General features: G+C 46.2%; 1 non-coding gene across 1 annotated transcript; it reads right to left on the bottom strand.

Annotated features, from left to right (window-relative positions):
• Window positions 1–12707: 12707 nt before the first annotated feature.
• On the bottom strand, window positions 12708–12870 carry LOC123462680. Its single transcript, XR_006638461.1, has one exon. It is a non-coding gene; the product is annotated as a U1 spliceosomal RNA (small nuclear RNA).
• Between the last annotated feature and the right edge of the window lie 2885 nt (window positions 12871–15755).

Raw genomic sequence — 15755 nt, 5'->3', positions numbered from 1 at the left:
GAAGCCACGAGCTGCCCCCCCCTCCCGGGCTCCTTGGAGCATTTTGGATCTCCTAGACTCTGAGTTTTTGTATTGATCTGCCCTAAAAAAACGAGAAACATAAACAGAAAGCATTTATTGAGTGTCTACTAAATGCCAGACGCCACACCAGGTTATTGTTGTTATTAATAATTATTATTTTGTTTGGTTTTTCCGAGGTAGGGTCTCGCTCTAGCCCAGGCCGACCTAGGATTCACTATGTAGTCTCAGGGTGGCCTCGAACTCACAGCGATCCTCCTACCTCTACCTCCCGAGTGCTGGGATTATGCCAGGTTTATTATTAGTAGTAGTAATAGTAGTAATATTTTGGTTTTTCAAGGTAGGGTCTCACTCTAGCTCAGGCTGTCCTGGAATTCACTAAGTAGTCTCATGATGGCTCAAACTCTCAAGACCCTCCTGCCTTTGCTTCCCAAGTGCTGGGGTTAAGGGTGTACACCACCACACTTGGCTCTTATTATTATTTGTTTCTGTTTTCTTTTTGGTTTTTCAAGGTAGGGTCTCTCTCTATCCCAGGATGACCTGGAATTCACTATGTATTCTCAAGGTGGCCTTAAACTCACAGCGATCCTCCTACCTCTGCCTCCCAAGTGCTGGGATTAAAGGCGTGTGCCACCACACCTGGCCCTTATTATTTTAAGACTTTTATTTCATTTGGCCCAAGAATTGGTTTGTTTATTTATTTATTTGAAAGAGAGAAAGAAGCAGAGAGAGAGAGAGAGAGAGAGGGAGAATGGGCACGCCATGGCCTCCAGCCACTGCAAACGAACTCGAGACGCATGTACCCCATTACGCATCTGGCTTATGTGGGTCATGGGGAATAGAACCTGGGTCTTTTGGCTTTGCAGGCAAGCGCCTTAACTGCTAAGCCACCTCTCCATCCCCTTATTATTATTTTTAACCAAGGTAATCTCATTTAATTTTCTGCACAACTCTATTAGGCACTCCCCTCCTCTAGCACGGATGGGAACACTGGGCCCACAGGGGTCAGATCTCTGGATCTGGAGATATTAGCGTTGTGCTGGGAAGTGCATGGGCTTCAAAGCCCATGGTCTAAGTTCTGATGGTGACATCCCTCTAATTGTGTGATCTAGAGCAAGTCACTTGACCTGTCAAATCCTCTAGGCTCTCCTGGGCAAAAAGGGGAACAGTATCCATCTATGACAGGTCATATAAGGACATATGAGACACATTAGCACCCAACAGGCCCAGATCGGGTGAGCCTCAGTTCTCCCGGGGAGAGGCCTAAAAGCTGACCACAGGGCCCCTGGCTGTCTTCCCCAATATGCTTTCTCCTCCTGCACTCTAGTTTTCCTTCATTTTGTTTATTTTACTTTTGGGGTTTTTTGTTGTTGTTGTTGCTGTTTTGTTTTGTTTTGTTTTGTTTTTTTTTTTGAGGTAGGGTCTCACTCTAGCTCAGGCTGACCTGGAATTCACTCTGTACTCTCAGGGTGGCCTTGAACTCATGGCGATCCTCCTACCTCTGCCTCCTGAGTGCTGGGATTAAAGGCGTGCACCACACGCCCGTCTTATTTTAATTTTGCATGGGAATATATATTCCTTGAATACTGTGAATGGAGGGAGCTATTGTTCCCCTCTCCCTTCCCACAGCAAGGTCCTGAGTCTCAGCCGGGTACCCAGGTCAGGAGAGCACAGTTGTCATCTAAGCAGGGGCCTGCGAAGGAAACCCTGGAGCAGACTGAAGCTGGGCTGTGGCAAGAGGACGCTGGGAACCAGGGGCTGTAGTGATTCCTCCCTTCCCCTGCTCAAGGATGCCACAGCACGCTGAATGGTGGGTTTCAATGGATACGGGGTATCTGGAGCAGTTCTTCTTAGCCCCTAGCATGTAAAGGAGGAGCCAAGAGCTGGTCCCATCATCAGCAAAGGGCTTGGGTGGCTCTCCCTTTAAGCTGGCTAGAGACCTGTCTTGGCTGGAGGTCTGTCTCGGTTCTGATACTGGAGGTTAACTTGTTAGGTATTAACTATGTCCTTGTTTTACCTGCCCTTACCCCATGGACGTATAAACCCCCTGAAGGTAGGAAGTCCCCATCTCAAGCCTTTGCCTTTCCTATCCCTTTGCTCCCTCCTGGCCTCCCTCTCACTGCAGACTATGGCCTCCTTCTTGGCTTTGGCCTCCCTACTGCTTCGCTCCTCCCCACACTGGCTTTGCTCCGTGCCTGGCCGCTTACCGAATTACTAATTGAAAGGACATTACAAAAAGCCAGTGAAGCAAAAGCCGCATATAAATTCTAAGTACTAGTGTTGATAGTGATGTGCTGCTGTCTGGAGGGAAAGCTCGAAGAGAGACCGTGGGTCAGTGTTGTGTCCAGGGCCCTGGCCTACGCTCCAGGGAACCTTAGGTGCTGCTCTCACGTCGTCATCCACTGGCCGGGCCGCCACACAGGCAGCGTGGCCTAACCTTCCTGGGCTTTAGTAGTCAAGCTCCTTCAAGGGCTCTGGCGAACATGTAAGGATAGTCAGCGCCATAGGAAATCTGTAAGGGGGAACGGTGGACTAATGTTCCCCAGAACCCACATAAGCCAGATACACATGGTAGGGCATGCATCTGGAGTTTGTTTGCAGTCGCTAGACCCTGGTATGCCCGTTCCCTCTCTCAATCTCTCTCTCTCTCCCTAATAAGATAAACAAGTAAAAATTTAAAAGAATTTCTTTTCAGCAATGAAATTATGAAATTTTCAGGGAAATGGATGGATCTGGAAAAGATTATACTGAATGAGGCCCAGAAAGTCAAACGACACATGTTCTCTCTTTTATGTGGATCCTAGATTCAAATGTTTAGATTTGTATGAGAGTTGGACTAAAAGTCAGCAATAGAGGCCAGGGGGCTAGAAAGGGCCCATGAGGGAGGGAGAAGAGAGGAGGGCCTAAGAGGAGGGTCCAGTAGATATGTAAGCATAAGGGTAGAATGCTGGGGGCGGAGTGGTCTAAGTGGGGTCAGGGGAAGGAATGGAGGAGAGGACAGGCTGGGAGGAGGGCTAATAAAAATTTAAGATGCAGCCGGGCGTGGTGGCGCACGCCTTTAATCCCAGCACTCAGGAGGCAGAGGTAGGAGGATCACCATGAGTTCAAGGCCACCCTGAGACTCCATAGTGAATTCCAGGTCAGCCTGGGCTAGAGTGAGACCCTACTTTGAAAAAAAAAAAAATTTAAGATGCTATGAATAAGCCATATGGAAGCCTACTTCTTGGCTAGCTAATATGCATGTGGAAAAAAAGAGAGTTTGAGCAGAAACATCATGTGAAGGTGGATAATGGTGGGCCCAGTAGTCACAGTTGTTAGAAAAATTCCAGTGCTAGGAGTGGTATGCCTTCCAGCAAGTTGTTGGCCAGGGAGGCCTCTGATGCTCCCAAAACATTGCAAGCAATTGCTAAGGTTCCTGGTTGCCCACCAGAATTAGACGGTAAGAACCTATTGCTGAAGACAGCCCATATTCGGGCTGCCGGTCACAGACCTGCTGTAGCTGAGGCAGAAGCCTCCTCCATTTGACTAGCTGTCAGTATGCTGCAAAGAACTATGCAGCGTGCAGCCTTTGGGGGAGAAAAGTCATCATTGGTGTTAACCAGCAGTAGACCCTGAGAGCCTTACCACTGGCCAGCCAGACCAATGTACCAACTGGTGCAATGGTGGCATGTCTGTTATGGAGGAAACTAACCCCTCTCTTATTTGGCTTGAGGCCCACTTCACAGGAGGAAGTTCATGTCTGGAACTGAAAACCTAATCAGAAGTCTAACTGGGAAGGTTGTAAGCCCTAGAGGGAAAAGTAGTACTGTTGTCTGGCTAAATGCATATATTATGCCCACCAAACTGCCTTGTAAACACTTATGTTTATGCCCATATATTAATGCTACTCTCATTTTTGTTTAGAGAAGCTTCTCTTTTCAGATGAGGCTGACCCCCTGGGAAGACTCAAAACTTACCATAGTGCTGAGAAGAAGTGACAGTCAAGTGTTCAGCACTATGGGAGACATCTCTATCACACCCCCCAAGGCTCAGGGGCTATTGCAGAAGTGGGTGGTGGAAAGAAGGTAAGAGCCAAAAGAAAGGGAGGAGTGCTTACAATACTGTCTTTCAGACACAAAGTGACCTTGATATTTATTTATTTTATTTACTTACTGGTTTTTCGAGGTAGGGTCTCACTCTGGCCCAGGCGACCTTGATATTTCTGACCTCACAGTGGCTGATGCTATCTACACAAGACCTGCATAATAGGAAGAAAAAGATAACATTAAAATAGGAGAGAGACTAGTGGAAAAAAAGAAGGGGTTCAGTGGAGGGGGATTTGGGAGGGGAAGAAGGGAGAGTGACAGGAGGGGATTATGATCTTAGTATATCATCTATATGTATGAAGTTATCAACAAGAGTTTAAAATGGGTGAGTGGAGAGATGACTCAGCAGTTGAAGACATTTACTTGCAAAGTCTGAAGGCCCACGTTCAATTCCCCTGCACTCATGTAAAGCCAGATGCAAAAGTGGTACATGCATCTGGAGTTTGGTTGCAATAGCGAGAGGCCCTGGTATACCCGTCCCCCACCTCTCTCTGCGTGCAAATAAATGAAAACATATATTTCCAAAAAAAAGGATACAAGTTGAAAATATATAAGAAGTACTGTTAGGGCTTCTGACTTCTAGAAAACTGACATTTTAAATTTTCCTTTATTTATTTGCAAGCAGAGAGAGAGAGAAGAGAGACAGAGAGAGAATGGGCACACCAGGGTCTCCAGCCACTGCAAACAAACTCCAGACGCATGTGCCTCTTGTGCATCTGGCTTAAGTGGGTGCTGGGGAATTGAACCTAGGTCCTTTGGCTTTGCATGCAAACACCTTAATTGCTAAGCCATCTCTCCAGTCCAAGCTGACACTTCTTTTTTTTTTTTAATTTAAAAAAATTTTTATTTATTTATTTGAGAGCGACAGACACAGAGAGAAAGACAGAGGGAGAGAGAGAGAATGGGCGCACCAGGGCCTCCAGCCACTGCAAACGAACTCCAGATGCGTGCGCCCCCTTGTGCATCTGGCTAACGTGGGACCTGGGGAACCGAGCCTCGAACCGGGGTCCTTAGGCTTCACAGGCAAGCGCTTAACCGCTAAGCCATTTCTCCAGCCCCAAGCTGGCACTTCTTGTCAGAGGATATCAGGAGGGGAGCAAAGTCAATGTCCCCTTTTTGATGATGCATAATGTCACTTACCCCTAAAGCTCTTAGATCCTTACATGGTCTCTTTCAATTTAGTCTCACTTGAATTCCTAGGAAAGGTTTTAAAGCCCCAAATTCCCCTGCAAGATTACTTTTATTTACTTTTTGTGTGTGAATGTGTGTGTGCAGTTGTGCATGAATGTGTGTGTGCGCAGTTGTGCATGTGGTGTCTGCACATGTGTGTGCAGAGGTCAGAGGAGAACATTGGGTATCCTCTCTACTGCTTATCCACTTGTTCCCTTAAAACAGAGCCTCTTCACTCACATGGAGCTTGCCATTTTCTTGAGTCCCTACTCTGGTCTCTGTTCCCTGACCCCAAGAGGAATAAGGAAGTCATGGCCGGCTCTGTATGTTGTTCTAGGAACTGAACTCAGCTGTCTCGGGCCCTTTCCAACCCTCATGCTTGTGTAGGAAGTGCTCTTAGCCATGGAGCCATCTCTCCAGCTTCCCTTTAAAAATATCTTTGTGTATGTGTATGTATGTATAGGTGTGTGTGTGGTGCATGTATATGCATGTGTATATACATGTAGATGAGGGGATGGACACGCCATGGGGCAGACAGAGGACACTCTCTCTTTTTGTTTTTTTTTGAGGTAGGGTCTCACTCTAGCCCAGGCTGACCTGGAATTCACTATAGAGTCTCAGGGTGGCCTCGAACTCACGGCAATCCTCCTACCTCTGCCTCCCGAATGCTGGGTCTAAAGGCGTGCGCCACTACGCCTGGCTCAAGGTAGGGCTCTCTTGTTTGCCACCGTGTAGGGCACGCTGGCTGGCCTGGGGGCTTCCCTGCCTCTCATCTTGCCACAGGCCTGCTGAAATTACAGATGTGTGCTACTGCATCTGGCTTTTATGTGTGCTCTGGAGGTCCGAACTCAGGTCCTCACAACTGTAGAGCAAGTGCTGTGACCCACCGGCCTATCTCCCCACTCGGCAGCTCACCTCCATGGTCTTAGTGGAAACGGAAGGCGTTGGCACAGGCCAGGAGAGGCGGAGCGGCACCAGACCCCTCTGATGTGGCGGGGGGTGGGGGGCAAGGTTCATAAAGAAGGGACAAATTAGGCACTGAGTGACCATCTGGGATGAGATGCCCCTGTGTCCAGTTCTCCTTCCACCTCAGTGGCAGTCCCCAAGGGAGACGCAACACTGGTGGGTTCTGATTCTGTTGCAGTCAGCTCGGGCTGCTAATCTCTTTCCACCTGGGGACTTCCTTTCAAAAGCTTTTTCATGCATAAACTCTTAGTTCTTTTTTATCAGGGGTCGATTTCTTCACACTGTTCCCTAGGGAATGTAAATCAGCACCAAACGTAGGAGACCTGCTTTGCTTGCTGCCATCAATAGACTGCGAATTGAAAGAGCTGCTCCCCATAAGGGGAAAGGTGACTTGCTTCACCACAGGCGGGGAGGGGGTGGGGGGGGATTAGGTGGGGGTGCGGAGGAGGAGCCCAGCACCTTTCAGTCAGGATCATGGTCAAGGCTACCTGACTGTGTCCTACGAGGCCCTGGTAATAGGAAGTTCAGGCTGGAAGAGGACAGGGATATATAGGCTCTTTGGGTGGCCTAGGAGCCAAGCCCTAAATCCATGGGCATGGGTGGCTCTGGAAGTACACAACTCTTTTAAAAATTTTTATTTATTTATTTGAGAGTGTCAGACAGAGAAAGAGGCAGTAAGAGAAGGGTGTTCCAGGGCCTCCAGCCACTGTAAATGAACTCCAGACGCGTGCGCCCCCTTGTACATCTGGCTAACGTGGGTCCAGGGGAATAGAGCCTCAAACCGGGGTCCTTAGGCTTCACAGACAAGTGCTTAACCGCTAAGCCATCTCTCCAGCCCCACAACTTTTTTAAAAATATACTTTATTTATTTATTTATTTGAGAGAGAGAGAGAGAGAGAGAGAGAGAGAGAGAGAGAGAGAGAAAGAGCATGCCAGGGCCTCCAGCCACTGCAAATGAACTCTAGATGCATGTGCCTCCTTGTGCATCTGGTTTATGTGGGTCCTGGGGAATCAAACCGGGGTCCTTTGGCTTTGCAGGCATATTCCTTAACTACTAAGCCATCTTCTCCAGCCCCAGAAGTACACAACTCTTTGAATGAGTGCAAGTGGGTAATGGGGAACCAATTCTCAGTTCTGAGCCCGAGAGAAGAAACCTATTGACCCTCACCGCTTCCGAGTCAGGCCTTTTGGTTAGAGGCAGATAGACCCCCTCAGCAATAGTGGCTGAGGTCTGTCTCTTATACTTCTCTTTTGGGGGCTTTGGAAGTACACGACCAGCTGCCCTCTTCCTCTCTACGGGAGATCCCGAAACTGAAGCTGAGGCCATGTCTTTAGAAATGCAGAGATTTGTTCCAGGGAAAGACGAGCTCTCTGTCCCAGTTCTGTCCAGTTCCCCATTGTCCTGCCGGACCCATGCTGGCTCAAGCCGGCCGAGGGGTGAGGCGGGAGTGGGTGACTTACTGTAACTCTGAAAGGCAGAAGAGCAGAAGGTGGAGGAACAGAGCCATGGCAGACGGCACAGCTCACAGCTCCGTGTTTACGCTGGCATCCACCGGCTGCCTTGGGGCATGGAAGCATTTGCTGGTTGGCAGAGAAGCTGCACTGTTGACACTCTCGTTTTTTTTTTTTTTTTTTTTTTTTGCAGAGCGGAGATGTGTGGGCGTGCAAGGTGGGAGGGGAGTGGGGTGGGGTGATGAGCAGTGGCAAGCGGGCGAAGGGTTCCTTCTTCTCTGGATCTGGTAACAGAATGAAAACAGCAGAGGAGCAAGGACACTTGATTTGCTTCACATGCTATGGCCTAGGAAATGTCGGCTTAGCCACAGGCTCACTGGGTTCTTGTCACCAGGCACCATCCCAGTGTGCACACAAGAAGGTACACAAGTTTTAGAGAAGTCGCCCCCAACTCGCAAAAAGCCAAGTCAGAGATCGGAAACAAGCCAAAGGCAAAGAAATGAAATGGGTGGGTGACATCCCTCCTCCCTCTTTAAAATAAAAAATATTTATTCACTCATTTGAGAGAGAGGGAGAGAGAGAGGAGAGAGAGGGAATGGCTGCACCAGGGCCTCTAGCCACTGCAAATGAACTCCAGACACATGTGCCATCTTGAGCGTCTGGCTTACGTGGGTACTGGAGAATTGAACCTGGGTCTTTAGGATTCTCAGGCAAGTGCCTTAACTACTAAGTCATCCCTCCAGCCCTTTTATTTATTTATTTTGGTTTTTTTGAGGTAGGGTCTCACTCTGGTTCAGGCTAACCTGGAATTCACTATGTAATCTCAGGGTGGCCTCAAACTCATGGTGATCCTCCTGCCTCTGCCTCCCAAGTGCTGGGATTAAAGGTATGCGCCACCACACCTGGCTCCTTTTAAAGTTTTTTTTTTTTTTTTTTTTTGAGGTAGAGTCTCACTCTGGTCCAGGCTGACCTGGAATTCACCATGGAGTCTCAGGGTGGCCTCGAACTCACGGGCAATCCTCCTACCTCTGCCTCCCAAGTGCTGGGATTAAAGGCGTGCACCACCATGCCCGGCTCAAAGTTTTAAAAAATATTTAATTAATTAATTTATCTATTTAGAGAGAGAGGGAGAAAGAGAGAGAGAAAGAGGGAGAGAGCCCTCCCTCTTTTCCCTGCCCTTGAAGCCACAGTTGTCCCGGTGGGGTTTGCAGAAGAAGGCCATCTTAGCCTTCACCTTGAATTAGGATAATGCTGAGTGGCCCCAAAACTCCTCCAAGACCCTGAATGAAGCCCTGTGGAGGGCTTCTACCATAGGCCCCAGGTCAGTGTGTGGGGTGGGGCAGGGTGTTTTTACCCCAGGAGTGACTTTATGATTCCTCCTCCTCCTTTCCCTCTTCCTCCTCTTCTTCCTCCTTCTGCACCTCTTCCTTCTCTCTGTCTCTCTCTCTCACACACACATAGTCGGTGTGTGTGTGTGTGTGTGTGTGTGTGTGTGTATTATAGGGAAATACCTTTCTTCATGCCTTCCTGCTGTGGATCCAATGTGCAGATAGGAATCATGGCCCTTTCTACTCCACAGGTCCTGATTTGGGGAGAATAGATTGTTGGAAGAACTTCCTAGAGAAGCTGGGGGAACTTCTTATCCTTTTCACCCATAATAAGAAGAGAGGAATGGAGAAATGGCTTAATGGTTAAGGCACTTGCCTTCAAAGTCTTAGGACCCAGATTCAATTCCCCACATAAGCCATATACACAAGGTGGTACATGCATCTGGAGTTTGTTTGAAGTGGCTGGATGCCTTGGTGTACCCATTCTTTCTCTCATCTGCCTCACTCTATCTTCCTCTCTTAAATAAATAAATATTTTTTAAAAAAAGAAGAAGAGTAAGGGGGTTTGAGAGATGGCTCGGTGAATAAAATGCTTACCACATATGCCTGAGTACCTGAGTTCAGCTCCCCAGGACACACATAAACATATGACGGATTCAGTGGCAGGTATCTGTAGTCCGCTGTACCTAGGGTGAGAAGGGAGGGATAGGAAAGTACTTTGGACTCCTGGGGAGCCAGTTATTCTGGTGAGAGCTGCAGTGACAATGACAGACCCTGTCTCCAGCAAGGTGGAAGGTGAGGACTTGACACTCAAAGTTGTCCTCTAGTCTCGACAAACGAGCCATGGTGTGTGCATGCTCATGTTCACACACATTCATATACTACATCCCCCCAAAAGTTCACTTAGGTTTTCTTGTTTGTTTCTTGGTATTAGGATTGAAATTAGGGCATTACAGAGCCTGGCATGGTGGCGCACACCTTTAATCCCAGCACTCAGGAGGCAGAGGTAGGAGGATCACTGTGAGTTTGAGGCCACCCTGAGACTCCATAGTGAATTCCAGGTCAGCCTGGGCTACAGTGAGACCCTACATCAAAACAAAACAAAACAAAACAAAGCCGGGCATGGTGGCGCATGCCTTTAATCCCAGCACTTGGGGGGCAGAGGTAGGAGGCTCGCTGTGAGTTTGAGGCCACCCTGAGATTCCATAGTGAATTCCAGGTCAGCCTGGGCTAGAGTGAGACCCTACCTCAAAAAAAAAAAAACAAAAAAAAAAAACAAACAACCGAATACTAGATAAGCACTCTACCACTGAGATTCATATTCAGCACTCTTTTTATTTATTTATTTATTCACTTTTTGTTTTTTTGAGGTAGGGAGACTGACCTAGAATTCACTATGTAGTCTCAGGGTGGCCTTAAACTCACAGTGATCCTCCTCTCTCTGGCTCCATAGTGCTGGAATTAAAGGCTTGCACCACCTCGCCCAGCTCTTTTTACTTAAAAAAATAAATTAAATATTTATTTATTTATTTGTAAGCAGAAATCAAGATTGGGCACACCACAGCCTCTAGCCTCTGCCAACAAACTCCAGACACATGTGCCACTTTGTGCATCTGTCTTATGTGGGTAGTGGGGAATTGAAACCGGGTTGTTAGGCTTTGCAGACAAGTACTGTAACCACTGAACTGTATCTCCAGCCCTCTTTTCACTTTTTATTTGGAGACAGGCATTTACTAAGCTGCCCAGGTTGGCCTTGAACTTACTCAGTAGTCCAGAGAGGCTTTGAACATCCTATTCATCTGTCTTAGTTTCCAAAGGAGCTGGAATTCAATATATGAGCCACCAGCCTGGCTCAGTTGTTTTGTACTTACTTGTTTTGTGTTTTTATCATTTATTTTATTTTATTGGTTTTTTGAGGCTGACCTGGAATTCACTATGTAGTTGCCGCTAACCTTACACGCAGAGTGATCCTTCAAATAAAGACATTCCATGACAAAAGCAGGTTAAAGGAGTATTTGAAGACAAAACCAGCTCTACAGAAAATACTTGATAGAATCCTCCATGCTGAAGAAAAGGAAAAGCACACATATAAGGAACCTAGAAAAAACAAGCAATACTCAAATACTAGTTAACAAAAGAGAGCGCAGGTAGAACCAGAAACACACACACACACACAAAAATGGCAAACAAAAATACATACCTTTCAATAATATCTCTTAATATCAACGGCCTCAATGCCCCAACGAAAAGACATAGATTTGCAGACTGGGTTAAAAAAAAAGCAGGATCCTACAATTTGTTGTCTCCAAGAAACTCACCTTTCTACAAAGGATAGACATTATCTTAGGGTGAAAGGTTGGAAGATGGTGTTTCAAGCAAATGGGCCTAGAAAACAAGCAGGGGTTGCTATCCTAATATCAGACAGGGTAGACTTTCGTCCGACGTTAGTCAAGAAAGATAAGGAAGGTCACTTTATATTGATTAAGAGCACACTCTAACAGGAGGACATTACAATCCTAAACATATATGCACCTAACATGGGGGCTCCCAAATTCATCAAACAAACACTATTAGAACTAAGGTCACAGATAACACCAAACACAGTGGTGGTGGGTGACTTTAACACCCCACTCTCATCAATTGACAGGTCATCCCGGGAAAGAATAAACAGAGAGGCATCTGGACTAAATGAGGTCATAGAAGGAATGGACTTAACAGATATATACAGGACATTTCATCCAAAGGCTGCAGAATATACATTCTTTTCAGCAGCACATGGAACATTCTCTAAAATAGACCATATATTAGGACACAAAGCAAATCTTAACAAATTCAGGAAAATTGAAATAATTCCTTGCATTCTATCTGACCACAATGGAATTAAACTACAAATCAGTAGCAAGAAAGGCTATAGAGCATACACAAAATCATGGAAACTAAACAATACACTACTAAATGATGACTGGGTCAATGAAGAAATCAAAAAGGAAATCAAAAAATTTATAGAGTCAAATGATAATGAGAACACAACATACCAAAATCTCTGGGACACAACAAAGGCTAACCTTACACTCAGAGTGATCCTTCAAATAAAGACATTCCATGACAAAAGCAGGTTAAAGGAGTATTTGAAGACAAAACCAGTTCTAAGAGGTAAATTTATAGCCTTGAGTGCCTATATTAAGAAATTAGAAAGGTCGCAAGTAAACGACCTAATGCTTCCCCTTAAAGCCTTGGAAAAAGAAGAACAAGGCAAACCAAAAATCAGTAGACGGGAAGAAATAATAAAGATTAGGGCAGAAATTAATGAAATAGAAACAAAAAGAACAATCCAAAGAATTAATGAAACAAAGAGTTGGTTCTTTGAAAGGATAAACAAGATTGATAAACCCTTAGCAAATCTGACCAAAAGAAAGAGAGAAGAGACAGAGTGATCCTTCTACCAAGTGCTGGGATTAAAGTCATGTGCCACCACGCCAGGTTATTATTAATAAATTTTGAGACAGCGTGTCTCTATGTAGCCCTGGATAGCTCTAAAACTAGTCTAATACATACACAATGCTGGCTCCTAGGACATGAAATTCTTCCTGCTTCTGCCTCCTGATTAGTGGGATTCTAAGTATATGCCATCATGCCCAGCTTAATTATATTGCTTTTTTTTTTTCTTTCTTTTTTCTTTTTTTTCCTTATGGGGAGAGTGCAAACACAGTCCCCCACTATCACAAATTAAGCATGCTGAGTTTCCTGCATTTGAAGGTCTCAGGGGTCAACACGTCCACAGTGCAATGGATAAGCCTTGCCCTGGGAAAACCACCTTTATGATCATGGTATCTCCCCGGCCAGGTAAGAATGAATTCGATTGTTTTTAATCAAAACTCATGGATATTAAATTAATGTGCCAAAGCCATACATTTAGCTAATGACAGGCAAGATTTGAAGCCAGGACTGTCTGATAACAGCCAACTTTTATTTATTTATTTATTTATTTGAGAGTGACAGACACAGAGAGAAAGACAGATAACAGGGAGAGAGAGAATGGGCGCGCCAGGGCTTCCAGCCTCTGCAAACGAACTCCAGATGCGTGCGCCCCCTTGTGCATCTGGCTAACGTGGGACCTGGGGAACTGAGCCTCGAATCGGGGTCCTTAGGCTTCACAGGCGAGCGCTTTACCGCTAAGCCATCTCTCCAACCCAACAGCCAACTTCTTTTGCCACTCTTCCCCACAACCCTTCTCATACTCGTGGTTGTTTGAGACACTGGGACATTGAACAACAGAATCAAAGAAACAAGAGGAGACAACCTCGGAGTGCAGGCAGGAGGAGCCTTCTTGGACACACGGCTCCCTCGGTGGAAGAGAAATGGCGCAAGGCCTCAACTTCTCTGCTGTGCCAGGACCTCGTACTCACCGAGGTTTTCTGATTCTTTTCCTTTCAGACGGACTTCTCGCGACGTAGCCAAGGCTGGACTTGCCTCGAATTTGTGACCCCCCCACCTCAGCTTCGCATGCTGGGCGGGCCACATTGCTACCCCTTCCTTCGCTCAGGTCCCTTTGTTGTCCCTTTGCTTTCCTGATGTTCCTGGGCCTCACTCACCCAAGAGAGAAAGAGCAAGAGAGGGAGAGCACCCTGGGGCGGTACTACCGCCTCCAGAGGAATTAAGAGGTGCCAGACACCGTTCTCTAATTGCTCCAGGTGAACCATCTTATTGAAATCTACTCCGTGCGACAGATTTTCACCCCTGTTGTACAGATGTGAAAACTGGGACATCTTAACCCAAAGTTATATGGCTTCCAACTTGGGGCAGCCTGGCCCCATGCCTCAGTTTTCAACACTACACTTTGCATATCAAGCTGGCCATTGGGTCTGGAGAGATGGCTTAATGGTCAAGACGCGTGCCTGCAAAGCCAAAGGACCCAAGTTCGATTCTACAGGACCCAAGTAAGCCAGTTGCATAAGGTGGCACATGTATCTGGAGTTCCTTTGCAGTGGCTGGATACCCTGACACACATACTCTCCCCCCCCTTCCTCTTTCTCTCATTCAAATAAATAAATAAAAATAAAACACTTTGGGCTGGAGAGATGGCTTAGCGGTTAAGCGCTTGCCTGTGAAGCCTAAGGAACCCGGTTCGAGGCTCGGTTCCCCAGGACCCACGTTAGCCAGATGCACAAGGGGGTGCACGCGTCTGGAGTTCGTTTGCAGAGGCTGGAGGCCCTGGCGCGCCCATTCTCTCTCTCTCTCTCTCTGCCTCTTTCTCTGTCTGTCACTGTCAAATAAACAAATTAATTAATTTAAAAAAAAAACATTTTAAACACTGACCATTAACTGCATGTAGTGGCTCATATCTAGTCTCAGCACTCAGGAGGCTTAGGTAGCAGGATCATCATGAGTTCCAGGCCAGCTTGGGCTACAGAGTTCCAGGCTAGCCTAGAACTGAGTGAGGCCTTGAATCAAAAACAGTAACAACAAAAGTACAAAGGGGCTGGGGATATGGCTCACTTGGAAGGACACCTGCCTAGCGTAAGTGACGTCCTAGGTTTCACCCACAGCACCACTAAAAACTGAATGTGGAAGCACATGCCTTTAACCCTAGGACTCAAGACGTAGCAACAGGAGGATCAGAAGTTCAAGGTCATCCTCCCATAGGAATTTAAGGCCATCCTGGGATACATGAGACAACATCAACAAAAATGCCATCAAATATTAATTATTGTTATGGAAATTTTGGAACATATACAAATGCCGGCAAACAAAGCAATAGGTAAGCAAATTTAAATAACCTTTTTGGTTGCTGTTGTTAGTGTTTTGAGATAGGCTGTCACCATGTAGCCTAGGATTGCTTCAAATTCACAATCCTCCAGATTTTGTCGCCCAAGTTCTAGGGTTATAGGGGTGCATTACCTTGCCCAACCATAAGGGCTTTTGGTTGTTGGTTGTGACAGTATCTCACTTTGTAGCCCAGGTTGGCCTGGAACTTGTAGGAATCCTTCTGCTGTAGCCAAATGCTGGCATTATAGGTATAAACTGCCACACCCATCTCTAAATAATGTTTAGTGTTGACAATAGCAGAGCCAGGTGTGGTAGTGCACACATGTATTCCTAGCACTCAGGAGGCTGAGGCAGAGGATTCCACCTCAAGAAACCAGAAAGATGGGCTGGAGAGATGGCTTAAAGGTTAAGTCATTTGCCTGTGAAGCCTAAGGACCCAGGTTCAATTCCCCAGTACTCATGTAAGCCAAATATACAAGGTGGTGCATACATCTGGGATTTATTTGCAGTGGCTAGAGGCCCTGGTGTACCCATTCTCTATCTGCCTCCTTCTCTCTCTAAAATAAATAAACAAAATAGTTTTTTAAAAAGAAATGAGGGCTGGAGAGATGGCTTAGCAGTTAAGCATTTGCCTGTGAAGCCTAGGAACCCTGGTTTGAGGCTTGATTCCCCAGGACCCATGTAAGCCAGATGCACAAGGTGACACATGCATCTGGAGTTTGTTTGCAGTGGCTGGAGCCCCTGGCGTGCCCATTCTCTCTCTCTCTGTCACTGTCAAATAAATAAATAAAAATGAACAGCAACAACAACAAAAAAAAATGAGAAAGAGATTACAATGTATGAAGAAATTGCTTATGTTGTAATATGAAGTGTGTGAGGAATAAGCAGTTTACAAATTGTACATATACTGTAAGTACAAGTATGCAAATAAAACCAGAAAAAAAAAAAAAACAGAGTAATGAAAACAAAA

This window comes from Jaculus jaculus, chromosome 7 (genome assembly GCF_020740685.1).
Source record: "Jaculus jaculus isolate mJacJac1 chromosome 7, mJacJac1.mat.Y.cur, whole genome shotgun sequence".
Lineage (NCBI taxonomy): Eukaryota > Metazoa > Chordata > Mammalia > Rodentia > Dipodidae > Jaculus > Jaculus jaculus.
Note: the sequence above shows the minus strand (reverse complement) of the source record. Positions and strands in the feature narration are given on the sequence as shown.